We start from the raw sequence: 14,973 nt of genomic DNA, 5'->3' as shown, positions 1-14,973 counted from the left end.
GTTTCTTATTTCCCTTTCTTGGGTCAGAGTTCATTTTGGGCATGGACCCTAAACACTTCCTACCCTTCTGCCACTGCGGCTTTCCGGTTATACAGAGCCTGCCTCGGAATTCTGGTCCCCTGGGTGGCTATTTCATTGTCTAGGGTAAGCGGAGGCGCCTGGAGCAGCTCGCGGCTCTGCGAACTCGTCTCCTAGCAACTGGACACCCTCGCACCAAATTCTATAGTACCTTAACAGACTGTAGGAAAGACTACTGTGCTGTGTGGGGATGTAGCTCAGTGGTAGAGCGCATGCTTTGCATGTATGAGGCCCCGGGTTCGATCCCCGGCATCTCCATCTGCCTTTTCTTTTCATTTCCAGATTTGGAAGTCTTCCGTGTGGGTCGAGCGCTACACCTGACAGTAGAATCCTGACGACGCAGCAAGTATGCGTGGGATCTCCTTTCTCTCTTCCAAATCCCAGGCACTAGTTTTCTCCCCTGATCTAAGATCCGAGCAGCGCGAGCGCTCTGCTCACATCTTGCTGCTTGTGTATCTGCTTCTTTGCTGCACACGCTTCACCGCCCTGGAAAAAGACCAGGTTGCTGATGGAAAAGAGCAAACAGAAAAAAGACGAAGTGGGAGGTGCTATCTGGCACTGATGGCCGAGTTTGAATTTTCTCATTTACCAGGGCCCTTTAGTAATTCTGTCAAATTCCAATCATACTGAGTCTTACATCTGGAAAACTCAGAAGTGTATTTTGAAGGAAACTCAGCAGCATCGGTCCACCAAGTGCCCGGCTAGCTCAGTCGGTAGAGCATGAGACTCTTAATCTCAGGGTCGTGGGTTCGAGCCCCACGTTGGGCGCTAGAGATATTTTGCTCAACTAGAAATATACAAATGTTACATCCGTTAGCACACCGTCCCGCGAATAAATTACTTGTAAAACCTGCCATAAGCAATGGCCACGTGATCCTGCTATGAAAAGATAAGTGTTGCTGTTGTAAGATAAACATCGGTAATGGACAATTTTAACGCCACCATCCTTGGTTGTTTTTTGTTTTCTTTTCGGAAATTGGCTACTTTAAGTAACTATCCTCGTTTATTTTTGGTTCCGGTTTTTTGGCAAATTGGGGCGTGTGCATGCCAAGTAAGCGTTCTATCTACCACTCCCTTCCGCAGCCCATATTTTAACTATTTTTAATTGTATGACTATGTGGCTGTAAATATATTCATTGTGCTGTACAGCCATTCCATCAACCTTATGCAGATCTTTTTCATCCTTCTCAGTGGAATTTTTTCATATTTCCCATTCCCCACTTTTCCTAGTTTTAATATTAGGCTTCAGCAACCACCATTTTTTCTGTCTCTATGAATTTGATAACCACAGAAAGAGTAGTATTCTTTGTCTTTATCTCTTTTCTTCCTAGTTACTGAGGATTGAACCCAGGCCCTTTCACATAGCTATACACCTACACCTTTTTAATTTTGAGACGGGACCTGCTAAATCGCTCAACCCACAGTCTAACTCCGGATCCTTCCTCAACCTCCTGGAGTCCTAGGATTACAGGCCTGTGTCTCCACACCCAGGTAATATTGTATTTATTCTTTTTATAATTCTCCCTGTCTTTGAGACAAGGTGTCACCATGTAGATCAGGCTGGTTTTGAACTCACTAGGAGCACTTGCTGGCCTAGAACTTGTCTTTATCCTCCTGCTTAAATCCGCAGACTGATGTGATTACAGCAGGCCCAGCCCTCTTTTTGACTCTCTTATTTCAATTAGCATAGCATCTTAAACGTTGTGTGTTGCAGCATATATCAAAATGTCTTTCCTTTTAATGCTGAAAAACATTCCGCTGTATGCACATGCTATGTTTTTATCCATTCATTTGCCCATGGATACTTGGGCTCTTTCCACCTTTTGGGTATAGTGAATGATGCCTTGAACACGGACACACAAGGGTGTTTTCACATGCTTTCACACCTTGTGGGTATACATCCAGATATGAATTTCTGGATTATATAGTATTTCAATTTTTTTTGAGAAATCATTATATAGTTTTACACAGGCATTGCATCACAAAATAGAATTTTCAAAACATCTTTTCAGTAGGTAACATCCTACAAGATTCAAAATTTGAACATCTATGGTCAGTGACTATAGATTTCCTCCTATCCTACCACTTTAAGCAACAATTTTTGTATCTGTGTATATATTCTTACAGAGTTTCTAATGCAAATACAGTTTTATTTTCTCTTTTACTCAAAAAGGTAATTATATATCTTTTCATTTCAAAACACAAAATTTACTTATTTTTTTGCAGCTGCACCATATTCAGCTGTAGATGAATGATATTTGTTCAACAAATAACTCCTGCCTCAGCCACCTAAATGTTAGAGTTGCAGGTGTGCACACATAAATGTGTGACTCCTTCCCTTAAAATTTCCAGTGCTTCTTACTTCCTGTCCTATAGGAAAATATCAGTTGTAAGACTCGGAAGAAGCATAACAGGAGCATATTCTGATTAAAGACTTTGAAAGCTATGGTATTGTTTTACTTAACACTTATAATCCAGTTCTGTATAATAACATTGCTTTTACCTTCTTCACAGCTAGGTCTTTGCTTCTGTTCACTTGCAAAGGCAGGACAGTATCAATTCAGCTATTTCAGTTATTTCCTCTCCCTTCTCTTTTCCCCTTTTTTTTCTTCCCCTCTCTTCCCTGTGTAGTACTGGAAACTGAAGCCAGGACCTCCACACTGAGCTACATCCCCAGACTTTTTTAAAATTCAGAGACAATCCTCTAAGTCATTAACTTTCCCAGGCTAGGCTGGAACTAGATTTTCAGTTTTTCTGCCTCAGCGTCCCAGAATGCTAGGACTGAATGCATGTGCCACCACACTTGGCCCATTCAGCTATTTGTTAATATGCAAAATTTTCCCTTGGATAGGAAATATTCAACCCATGTATAAAAAATCAAATTGGTGACATTCTTTCTGTGACGTTGATGTTGTATGGGGCATATATAAATTATTGGACCACAGTTGTGTTTTGCACAGTGGTGTACAAGAATGATTGTATAAACTGGGTGTGGTGGTGCACATCTGTAATTCCAGCACTCCAGAGGCTGAGGCAAGAGGATTGCTATAAATTCAAGGCCAGCCTGGTCTAAATGGAAAGCTCAGGGCCAGCCTATACCACACAGTGAGACCCAGTCTCAAAAACACAAAAAGTAAATAATTAGTAAGAATAATTAGTAAGAATGATATAGTTTTATGTAAATTCTTAATCACCTATGGTATTTGAATGTTTTCATTTAAAAACATTTGAAACAAAACTTTGTCCAGGTTTGACATATTTATGGCTATTTTCTAATATTAATCTTGACAAAATCATTCTTGTATGGTTTGTGTAACATTGGGAGAAATGACTTAGTCATCATCAAATGCTCACTTCATTCTTCATTTGCTGTTGGTACATAATACGTTGGCTTAAGGGTACAAGCCAGAAAAAGGCAGTTGACAGTCACATGCAGTTGTTCAGAGGTATGTGAGTTTTGGGCAAGGAGAGAATAAACATGCCAACCAGAGCAACATAATTCTAGAGGAATCCCTGCAACAGGCATTGTGGTCAAAATGAAGACCCAGAATAATCTCCTTTATGTCAGGATCAACTGGATTAAAATCACTGGATATTTTGAGAAACCCTCCCAGGTTATCACTGTCACTTGAGATGTTTAGTGTCTGAGGGAAAGTTTTTGAATATGGAAAAGACTAGATACTTTATAATTGATGTTCAATTCACTATGATTGTAAGTGTTAAAGGCTAATTTTCTTAAGACTTTAACTTCAACTTATTTATATTATTACTTATAAAGCAGCCTTTGAAAGAATGATCTATTTCATTGGTTCTTTCATGAATTCAGGTAATTAAATGCAATCAGTCTGAATGTCTAAACAATTGGTGATGGATGTTGCAAATTAAAATTATAAATGTTATACTTCTGATCATTTATTAGAAAAGGAGATGCAGGCAGTGAGAAATTAGATCACATATTGGCACAAGCATGCACACCACACCTGGCTTCACACATCTGGAAGTGCAGAGCCATATATGAATCTAACCCTTTTAGAAATCCCATGTATACTGTTTATTTGTAATCTTTCAAATAAGGTATTTAGTCATTCATCTCTCTTTCTAAATTCTGCACTGAAATCTTGCTGTGTTTCTTGTTATTCTAGTAGTTACCTAAGACTGCAAATTCAATATTCTCTACTCCTTTTTTTAAAATCCACTTTGTACAGCAAAGACAGTAAAGTGGCTGGGATAATCAGGATGAGGATTCAGTAAACTATTGGAAAGGCTCCTTACTTTCCTGGCCTCCATGGTCTTTCTTTGGTTGTTCTTTTTTTTTTTTTTTTTTTTTTTTGAGGCAGAGTCTCATTATGTAGTCCAGGCTGGCCTTCAACTTACTGTGTAGCCCAGGCTGATCTCTAACTCTCAGTGATCCTCCTGCCTCAGTTCTCTGAATTCTAGGATTACAGATGTGTGCCGTATGTCTAGTTTTCCTTGGTTTTTTAATCCACCCAATCACTTCAGGTTTAAGCCAGGATCCAGCAGACCCATCCCTTACCTTTCTACTGTAAATTTGTACTTTAGTGTTATGGTAGCTGGCTGTTCATCTCAGTACATTTCTCTGAGGAATATAGGAAGTAATCTATGTGTTTACCCACTTGGTATGATGAACAACAAGGAGTGTGCACACGTTCAAAAGTAGCAAAATGGCATTTGGACCCATCATTATGCTCCATGGGACAGTCTTTGGTATGTTTACTCAAGCATCACAGAGCATCCAATAGACCCACACCACTCCAGTATTTGTTTTTTTTTTTAAAGTATTTTATTTTGTTTTGTTTTGTTTCCTGTTAGAAGTAGCCAAATTCAGTACAATGGCACATAAAAACCAGATTTGCAAGTTTTGGAGGAGTTTAAAACTGAGTCATCAGATTATCCATGCATGGGTGATGAAGATGATCCATTATGGCAAAATACATGCTTTCATAATGACAGAGTGGTGTTGATGTGTGACAGTGATGATGATAATTTTGATATTATCCATGTGAGACAAAGTTCCTGTGTCAGTGAAATGGAGCAAGAATCAATTGATACAGACACGGGGAGTACAGAACTCCTTGACTCAGATGATAAAGAAAACAGCATGTGAATAGGTATTTGACTAGTGGAAATGTTGTGAAATATCTGTACAACAAATGAAACGATCCAGTGTTAAAACCAGGTCCAAAAATATAGTGAACATCTTAGCAGAAGTGAAAGATACTGGACAGAAAGCCCCCAGCATCATTCAAAGTTGGAAATTGTAACAGATGAAATGTTACAATTTATGTGAAAGACACAAAGTCTGAAATATATGTAAAAGGTTCTGATCCCACCGGTAGCCATATTAAAAATGTATTTATTATGACACCTTATGAAGTAAACTGAAAGCAATGCTAGGTCTGCTGTACTTAGCTCAGATTTCTCATGGTGATTGCAAGAATGTGTAAGATTTATTAAAAAACAATGGGTCAAAATATGGCATAAAAATTTTGTCCTTGTAAATATGAAGAATTACTATGCTTATTTATTTATCTATTTATCTATTCACTTTTTTTGAGACAGGATCTCACTGTGAAGTTCAGGCTGACCTTGAACTCACAATGTAGCTGAGGATGACCTCAAACTTTCAGTGATTATTCTGCCTCAGCCTCCTAAGTGGTGGGATTACAGGTATGTGCCACCATTCCTGGCTTTATTATGCTGACAATTAAACATTTATCCTGGAACTCAGGCTTATTCATCCTCATTCACATAACAATAAACCAAATGATTTTGTGAACAACCTTGTTGCTTCTATCTCCAAACTAAATGAAATGTGACATTTAACTTGTTCACCACTTTCCAGCTGATATTAGCTAATAGACCACAAATTGACCAACATAGAAACTATATGCAGAAACAAAGCAAAAATTCCAAACAAAATGTTGCAATTTCAAAGCAGAGAATTGGATAGTACAGTCTTTAGACTTCAGAAAGATAGAACATTGTCCTTATATATGGCCAAGAAAAACAAACCGGTACTACTGATTTCAGCATTGCACCACGATGGAAATTTTGATAGGGAAACCTCAATGAAACAGAAGCCTGAGATAAACTTTCAACAACAAAACAGAAGATGGAGTAGATGTTGTTATGAGTTGTGCAGCAACTACAAAGTCACTTGAAACACAAAGCGCTGGCAAATGGTTGTGTTTTACTCAATCTTAAACATGTGTGGTGGGGCTGGGGATTTAGCTCAGCTGCATAAGCATCTACCTTGCAAGCAGGCAGTTGTGAGTTCGATCCCTGGTACCGATAAAAATGAAAAAACAACAACAAAAAGACATGTGTGGCATAAACAGTTTAATAGTTTACAAAGAAAATAACAAGTACAAAATATCACAGGTAAATTTTCTTACAGTATTGGGACTGGAGCTCATAAGAGATCATTTACAGCAGAAGAAAAATAAAATGTTTCTGCCCAAAGAACCAAAAAATAATGTGGAACACACTAGTGAACTGACAGGTGAACAGGCAGGTACAGCATCACAAAGACCTACTACAACAGAAAAACAAAAAAGATGTCCACTGTGCTCCACAAGAAAGTATAGGAAAACAAACATATGCTATCAGTGTTAGTGATACTTGCATATGGAACATATAGTTTTCATGTGTGAAAACTGCCTTTGATGGGACAACTGAAGCAAAGCTTACTTCCATAGTAGATCTCTGTGCTTACATTGTAGTTCACATAGGTTTTCATAGTTGATGTTATCTTTCAAGTTTTTTAAGGAAGTACAAAGCAGCTGTGAAAATGTTTATGTTCATTCTAAATGCACAATATATATTAAGAATCCAACAATTTATTTTATAGATACTTTATGTTCTTGTTAAATATGCACTGTATAATATAATAACTTCCTGACAAAACATCAAGACAAGTGAGATGTCCAGTATGTTTCACAAAAAGGCCAGGAAAGCAAAAACAGGTACTGTGAGTGTAAAAAGTGCGTGTGTGTGGAGTGTGATATTGTCGTATATGCAGACTGACTTAAGTGTGATAATAGAAGTAAGAATTTTTTTGTAGAGTACTATTGGTACTTTTGTTGCATTTTATATGGGAATTTATTTCTGATGTTCTTTCTTTAAATTTCATTTTAAGGAGAATAAAACCAAACAAAATGAAACAGAATAGAGTCAACTAAAACAAAACAGGACTTCAAAACAAAATAATAGGAAATCAACAATGGCTACCATAATGCCTCTTGTTATATTCAAAATAACTGCCTGTATCATCAGACATAATAGAATCAAACAAAACAAAGTGGAATAAAACCAAACCAAACAAAACAATTAAAGCAATACAGGACTTCAAAAACAAATTAATACGAAATTAACAATGGTCACCATCTTCCCTTTTTGAACAGTTTCTCCCCTTTCACTTTCACAGTATCTATTGTGGATCTCACTAACTGCTTCAGTTTTTTTAAGAAGACAATACAATGCTCTCCCATGTGAGTCCAATCCATTTCACCCATAAGCATGATCTCCAGTTGCATCTATTTACCTACAAGAACCTTGCGATTATGCTTCTATATGACTGAATAGACTTCCATTGTATAAAAATATGATATCTTTCTTATCCTTTCTGTAGTTGATTACACCTTCTTTATTCTGGGTCCCTCATCAAGCATTGTCTTGTCTCCTCTGATCTTTAGTCTATGAATTTTCTTTTGAGTCAAACATGTTCCTTGTATACAGCATATTGATGGATCCTGTCTTCCAACTCACTCTGCCCATGTTTCTTTTTATAGGTGATTTGAGGCCATCTACATTAATGGTTATGACCAACTTGCACTGGCTCATGTCTGCCATGCTATCCTCCTGCCGTTGCCCCCCCACCACTTTCCCCCTCCAATGAATTGCCTGCTCTGCTCAGCAATCCCCCTCTGTTACTGTTCCTGGAATCATGATCATCTTTATTTCCCTCTAGAAAACCCTTTAGCACTCTTCATATGGTTGGGTGGGTGGTCATGAATTCCTTCAATTATTCTTTTTTTTTTTGTCTTTTTTGTTTTTATCAGTACCAGGGATTGAACTCACGACTGCACACTTGCAAGGAAGGTGCTTATGCCGCTGACCTAAATCCCCACCCCCCCTTCAGTTATTCTTTATCATGGAAATATCCTATTTCTCCATTAATTTTGAAAGATAGTTTTTCAGGGTACATCAGTTTGGGTTGGAAGTTAGTTTATTTCAGAACTTGAAACACTACACTCCAGTGATGGTTTGTATTAAGAGGTTTGCTGTGACTCTGATTGGTTTTCCTTTATAGGTGATCAGTTTCTTTTCTCTAACAGCCTTTAATATTCTGTTCTTGTGTTGAATTTCTGGGATCTTGAATATTATACATCTGGGTATAGATTTATTTGGGTTATGGCTAGTTGGAGTTCTTCTATATGCTTCATTTATCTGAATGTCAAGTCTTTTTTCCCATGCTTGGAAGGTTTTCTGCTATCAGTTCTGTATATAGTCTTGTTATCTCATTCGTGTTGACCCCTGCCTTTTGCTGACCCCTATCACTCTTTTCTTTACGTTGTCTTGCAGCTGTTGAGTTATTTCCTGATTCCTGGTTATTTTAAAGAGATCTTTCCTTTCACAATCACTAGCTGAGGGGCTGGGGATTTAGCTCAGCGGCATAAGCACCTGCCTTGTAAGCAGGCAGTCATGAGTTTGATCCCTGGTACCGGTAAAAATGAAAAAGACAAAAAAAAAAAAAAAAAAAAAAAAAAAAAAAAAAAAAACAATCACTAGCTGAAATCCTGTCTTCAACGTCTGAAAGTCTATCTTCAGTTTCTTTCAAGCAGTTTTTCCAGCTTTCAATGGAGTTTTTAATCTCCTGTATATCTTTTTGAATCTGTTTGATGCATTATAGTTCTTTCCTGTGTTGTTCATTCAAGGTTTCCATCATTTACTTATACCTATCTTTTTAATTATTTTATCTATGTTTTCTTCAGATTTGTTCATTATTTTTTTCATTATGTTTGTCATTTGTTCTTTTATCTGCATTATCATTTGTGTTTGGATGTCCCCCCAAAGCCTCATCCAGTCATGGAGGTGGCTGAACCTAGCATTTGTGATTGGTTTATTGTCTAACACCGGGACAGGCAGTGTGAGTGCCAGTGGGTAACCAACATACAACATAAGGAAGAGAAAGTGGCTTGCCCCGCCTTCTTTTGCCCTTTCACTCTTGTCACTTGCCACCACCATGAATGGTTGCCCTTTAACCATGCCAATTTGCCTTGGAGCTAGCTGAGTATGGACTGAGACCTTCACAAGCTGTAAGCTAAACCTTTCCTGCCTTCATTTTGGGCATCAAATATTTTGTATTGGCAAGGAAAGAAAAGTAATAAATACAACTTGAGATATTTTTCCTGTTCTGATTACTTTTACAGCCTCATAAAGTTGTTTCTTTAGGTCAGTTGCAATCCTTTCAACAATTTCAGTTGTGCAACTTCCAATTTCTTCTATTTTTGTGTCTCCTAGACTTGTTCTGTATGGGTGGAAGTCTGAGATTGCCTTTTTCTCCTTTGTCTCATTTTCCTGGATTTCTCTGGACAAGCTGGTTGTAGGGGTTCCCAGGGCATTGGTTGCTCATCTGTAGTGTAGGGGAGTGGGTCAGGCACCTGAGTTTCTCCTAACCTAGGTTGCTGGGGAGTTAGTGGGGTTCAGGGTAGCCTTCTCCAGACACCAAGGCTCCTCTAATGGTGGCAGGCATGTGGGAGCTTGGATAGCTGATTCTCTTGGCTGGTGCTGCTTATCAGTCCCTGATGGTAACTGGCAGGTTCTTAGGGGCATCCATGTTCAATTTCTTCTTCCAGTGTTTAAAGTTCTGTGATAATGTTCATGTTACATCTCAGAGATATACTGTATATGGAGCCAATCTTGGCCTCTGGATGTGGGGGCTTGGACTGGTTTTCTGTTGGTGGATTTCTCTAGAGTACAATTGCTGTCTCCTTGCTGCTGCTTCCGATGCTCCACATAACTGGCCACACTGAAAACTTTGCCTTCCAGAGGTGTGTGTGTGTGTGTGTGTGTGTGTGTGCCAGGCTGCTGTCCTGGGTAGGTTCCCATACGTCTTACACTATTCCAGCTGGCCTCCCTCTGGGATGTGATGGAAAGACTCAGAATGTGGATTCACTACTAATGTTCTTTTTTAGACTTAGTACACCAAAAACATGTTGATGTTGAAAATTTTAATACTTTTTAAAATAAAGTATAAATATTACAAATTCAATACTTTATTTTTGAAATTTTTTCAGTTTTACATGTCATTTAATAACTCAGAAATATAATTAACAATTCTTCAATGGAAATATTCTTGATGACAAAATTAGTGTTGTGCTCTGAAGGCTATAGGCCTCTGAATTCTCTGTTTCCTCTTGTGAAAGTTTCTTGTCCAAAGATGATCAGAAAGTTGTCTCTTTCTATTCCTAACCATGCTCAATGTCCTCTCCCCCTTCTTCTTCTTCTTCTTCCTTCCTTTCTTTATTTTTTTGGTCATTTCTTCTCATACATCTTTTCTGGCCCTTTCTCTGAAACTGAACTCTGTTTACCAATTACTCTGTCAGATTATATTTCTTAATTTTCTTTTAGTCATTATCACTCACTAAGATCATTTTATATGTGTTTACTTCTTTGTTATTTAGCTAGCCTATCATCAGGGGGCCAGAGATCTTGCCTATATTTTTCACTGCAGTGTAAATGAATTATGTATTAGTTAATTTTCTCACTGCTAGGACAAAATAGTTGATAGCCACAATTTAAAAATCTAGAGGTTCTAGAGTTTGATTCAGGGTTTTGGGGTCCATGGCTAACTCCAAGGCTGAAATGACATAGCAGAGGAAAACTGTTCATGGCAGCTAGAAAGCAGAGATAAAAGTGAGCAGAAAGGGACTCTCCTAAATCATGTCCTCATTCTTTTTACTAGGGTCTGCCTCTTTTTTTTTTTTTTTTTTTTTTTTGTCTGTTTCTTTTTTATCAGTACCAGGGATCAAACTCACAACCACCTGCTTGTAAGGCAGGTGCTTAAGTCGCTAAACTAAATCCCCAGCCCCTAGGGTCTGCCTCTTAACAGAACATACCCTCAGCAACGAGTTGAAAATAGTACCTCTTCGATTCAATCATCTTCTAAAAAAGTCCATCACTGAATACATGAGACTCTCTGGGAATATTTTCATTTTGCCCTTGCCTCCCAAAGGCTCCTTATGCAAAATGCATTTAGTCCATCCTGAGACTCACCAAAGACTTAACTGTATCAGCACTGTTGAAAAGTCTAAATTCAAAGTCTCCTCTGAGGTTCAAGGCAAACTCTTAAATGTGAGCCCCTGTATTAAAAAAAAAAACAAGTTAAATATTTTAAACATACAGTGCTACAAGGTAAACATTTCCATCTTAAAAAATGATAAATATGAGGATGAAATAAATCAGACCAAAGCAAAATTGAAAACCAGCAAAGCAAACATTAAGTCCTGTATTTCCATGTCCAGATTGCAGCAAACTGTGAACTCCAAAGGGCTTGGGCAGCCAACCCATATAGGCTATATAACCTTATTGGTTGTAGCCCACAAAGCCTCTCTTTTGGGCTGCCCACAGCTTTCCTCTGCAGACGTCTACAGTCCTGACTTCTCCAACTTCCTGGGGGTCACCACTGAACTCTTGCCTTCACTCTCACAGCTTTATGCACTGTCTTCTCTGAGACACACTGCCTGGTCTCCTTGAAATCTGGGTCGAAGCCTACATGATCTCATAACTCTTGTATTCTGCATGCCTATAAAATTAGTACCATATGTATAATGCCAGTGTCTATATCCAACTCAAGATTATCCCCCTTCGAAAAAAGCTAGAGTAAACTCTGAGTATCTTGATGGCTGAAGTTGGATATATAGTTCCCTAGGGTCTCTAAATGAGTAGGACACCATGGCACTCTCTTCTCAAAGCAAAAATCACTTAAAAGGAGTTTACCCTTTTATAGCCTCAAGTCAACAATGAGTAAACCATTTCCTGAGATGTCCTCAAGGCATCTTTCCTATTGTTCTGGTACAAAGGGTTTGATTTTTTAATGCTAATCTTTTCAGCAATCACTCAGTCTGTCCTTGACCCCAACTTTACAGGTGGTTCTTTCTGGCCAAACCACAAGTGTTTCACACTTTTCTGCTCTGCCCTTACCAGGGATCAAACTTATGACCTTGTGCTTGCCAGGTAGGCACTTATGCCTTCTGAGCTAAATTCCCAGCCCTGCCTTTTGCTTTTGATTCTCACCATAAATCTAACTAAAAGTGATGAACAGTGCCAATACCATAACCTGAATGTTGGACTTGCAGAGACCAAGAAAGCTCATTCCATCTGCTGCTTCCCCTCCCCTTCTCCCTTCAAATCCAACTAGGTTAAGTTTTAACTTCCTAAAGGCCATAAAACAAAGGCCTGAGGTAATAGCTCCTGACATCCTGGGTCTTCCCTATCCAGAAGCCCCATCACAAATTGTGTTAATTACATCAGATTGTATTAGATTGTACATTCTTCACAAAAATAGCTTCGTTTATATCATAGTAATACCTGTAACTGTAAATGTGTGTCTTCCTTTTACTCTGGGTAAAAGATTGATATGTTAATCAATGCTCTCTGTAAAGAATTGTAAAATCTTACCTAATCGATATGCTAACCATTGTTGCCCTCTACAAATAGAAGGCCTTGTGGTGCGAGTTTCGAAACTATGTGCAGCTCCACCCCCACAGGAACCAGTGTTCTTAAACAGTTAAGACAAACAGTCTTAACCTAAGGCAGATCTCTCAGTCATGAGACAAACGCCCATTCCTAAGAAATGCCACCCCTTCTAGGGAGACACTCCCTTGCCCCACTAAAAAACCCAATCCCTTAAGGACAGCTCACCATCAGCTCTGCTCTAACCGCTATGATTGGCTTCTGTAACAACGCTTGCTTGCTTTGCTGTTTTAGGCCTTAAAAGGCACAGCCCTGCCCCAACTCAGGGTTCTCCGTTTCCACCTGTTTGGAGGACCCCGTGTACACGGAATAATAAAAACCCCACTGTTTTTACATGAGAGCGAGGCCCTTGGAGTCTTCCTTGCGACACCGGTCTAACAGACTGTCTTGAAATTTTATCTTCAAGGTTAGTCCACTGCCCTTAATCTCAGCCTCCTGCAAAGTCACAGTATGTGGGCAAAATGAAGACAAATTCCTTGACAAAATGTAACATACATGAACTGTAGTCCAGTTTACTTCTCTTTCTCTTTGTTTTTTTTATAAGTGTGTGAGTAGTTTCTAACCTCTTTGTGGGTGTGGTTCTGTTTTGTTCTACTTTTTATCTCTTCCACCTCTCTTTCTTTTAATTTTCTGCACCAGTTTCTCCAAGTTGGTGGGACCCATCTTTGTCCTCCAACCTTACTTATGATCTCTTTCTCTTTTTCCACGTCTCTATTTTCTCCTTAATCCATTTTAAATTTTAACCCCAATGGCAAAATTGACACATTATGGACTTACATACTCCATATAATTATCTGGTTGGTTTTACATTTTGTTATACAATCACAAATCTAGTTCATATGGCTAAAAGTTGCAAATAAAGGAATGGCTCAGTTTGTTGTTTTATAGGCTGTTTTATGCTATTGGTACCACTACAGTTAAAATTGACTTAAATTGTTCTAAACAGCTGTTGGCTCTGATAATCCATGACTGAGATTAACTAAGGGTCACAGAAAATACTGTGTCACAGTGCCAAATAACCAGGCAGTAGGCCAAATGAGCAACAACTTCTCATCTCCAACAAACTGAAGAGGTAAGATCTTCCAACAGTACACCTGGAAGATATCTCAGAGAAGTAAGCATCACCTAAGTGTCCTAAATAACACCAATAAAGCAGCTCACCATAGGCAACTTACAAGAATCACCCCCAGGAATTAAACTAAAAAAGAAAAGAAACGATAAGACACATAAACAGCATGCAACCCCCATACACCCAGTTCACCAAAGGCAAACCCAGTGAAGTGGGACAGTCTGAAAGCCCCCGACCAGATCCCTCGAAAGTGGTAACAACAAAGCAATTGAATGAGGCTCTGGAAAAAATAAAATCAGAAATGATCTCTCAAATAACTACAGATATTACCAAAATATATACCATGCTCAGAGATGTTAGAGCAGACACAGACAAAAAAATAGATGCACTTAAGCAAATTTTGGAAGTATAGCATAGGAAAGAAATGGAATCGTTAAAACATATTCAAGCAGATATGCAGGAGAATAAAAACACTATTGAAAGTACTGAAAGTAGATTAGGCCAGTATGAGGACAGTTTCTCAGATACTGAAGACAGACTTGCAGTTAGTGACCAAGGAAAGAAAGATTTCTCAAAACTAGCAAGGGATCATGAGAAATCAATCCAGCAGCTGCTTGATGATACAAATAAGAATAAGTTAAGATTAATTAAAATGAATAAACAAGCAGGAGAAACCACAAATGACATTAAAAACATATTCACAAACATCATGACAGAAAACTTCCCTGGTAGAGAAAAAGAAATTGATATACTGATAAATAAGACATATAGAACTTCAATTAACAATGACCAAAAAAAATCTACAGATAGGCATATCATAGTCAAAATTGCAGAAATTCGACACAAGAATAGAATCTTAAAAGCTATTAGGAAAAAGAAACAAATTATCTACAAAGGAAAGCCCATCAGAATTACTGCTGACTTCTCAGCACAAACTCTCAAGTCAAGGAGAGCCTGGAGTAAAGGCTCTTTCACTCAGGTTGATGTATCCAGCAAAACTATCTTTCAAAATTGATGGAGAAATAAATACTTCCATGACAAAGAACATT

General features: G+C 38.3%; 1 long non-coding RNA gene and 2 other non-coding genes across 3 annotated transcripts; all 3 read left to right on the top strand.

Moving 5' to 3' along the window:
- The first annotated feature begins 264 nt into the window (after window positions 1–264).
- On the top strand, window positions 265–336 carry Trnaa-ugc (transfer RNA alanine (anticodon UGC)). Its single transcript has one exon. It is a non-coding gene; the product is annotated as a tRNA-Ala (tRNA).
- LOC134476149 (uncharacterized) lies at window positions 280–5,858 on the top strand. Its single transcript, XR_010047685.1, has 3 exons — window positions 280–424; window positions 1,410–1,569; window positions 5,659–5,858. It is a non-coding gene; the product is annotated as an uncharacterized LOC134476149 (long non-coding RNA).
- Window positions 774–846, top strand: Trnak-cuu (transfer RNA lysine (anticodon CUU)). The gene has a single exon. It is a non-coding gene; the product is annotated as a tRNA-Lys (tRNA).
- Window positions 5,859–14,973: the final 9,115 nt, after the last annotated feature.

This window comes from Cavia porcellus, unplaced genomic scaffold, assembly GCF_034190915.1.
Source record: "Cavia porcellus strain 051 isolate PalLab524CR breed Dunkin Hartley unplaced genomic scaffold, mCavPor4.1 scaffold_1, whole genome shotgun sequence".
Taxonomy (NCBI): Eukaryota; Metazoa; Chordata; class Mammalia; order Rodentia; family Caviidae; genus Cavia; species Cavia porcellus.
This window is presented reverse-complemented; position numbering and strand designations above follow the sequence as displayed.